At 43.0% G+C, this 395-nt stretch overlaps 1 protein-coding gene across 1 annotated transcript in view; it reads left to right on the forward strand.

Annotated features, from left to right (window-relative positions):
* Positions 1–395, forward strand: part of LOC107564116 (probable ATP-dependent RNA helicase DDX4) — a 31,702-nt gene that overhangs the window by 30,230 nt on the left and 1,077 nt on the right. The gene's annotated exons all lie outside the window — the stretch shown is intronic.

Here is a 395-nt window from a genome sequence, read left to right on the forward strand (position 1 = left end):
CCCGATTTTTCACTCGCCGACAGGTTTTGCAAAATCGCCAACAAATGCTCGAAATCGGTGCTCATTCACGCGAGTGACAATCACGCAGTGTGAATTATCAAGGACGCGATCTGAGGGAATCGCCGATGCCAGCAACATATTTGGCATGCTAAATATCTGGAGCTGTCGGCGTTTCACAATCACGCTGTGTGCAATGATTTCTGACTGAAAACTACATCGATGATGACCTACAGCCAATGAAAGACCAAGATACAGGGCAGCGGGAAGCTCGGGGAGAAGTTATAGACCAGAATATCAGTATTTTAATAGATATATGAACAATTATATCATACAGAAACAAACACAAACATTTGCTTGACCAGCCACAACATCAGCATAACAGTTACTGCTAAATT

Source organism: Sinocyclocheilus grahami, unplaced genomic scaffold (assembly GCF_001515645.1).
Source record: "Sinocyclocheilus grahami isolate Dianchi unplaced genomic scaffold, SAMN03320097.WGS_v1.1 scaffold911.1, whole genome shotgun sequence".
In the NCBI taxonomy this organism is placed as follows: domain Eukaryota; kingdom Metazoa; phylum Chordata; class Actinopteri; order Cypriniformes; family Cyprinidae; genus Sinocyclocheilus; species Sinocyclocheilus grahami.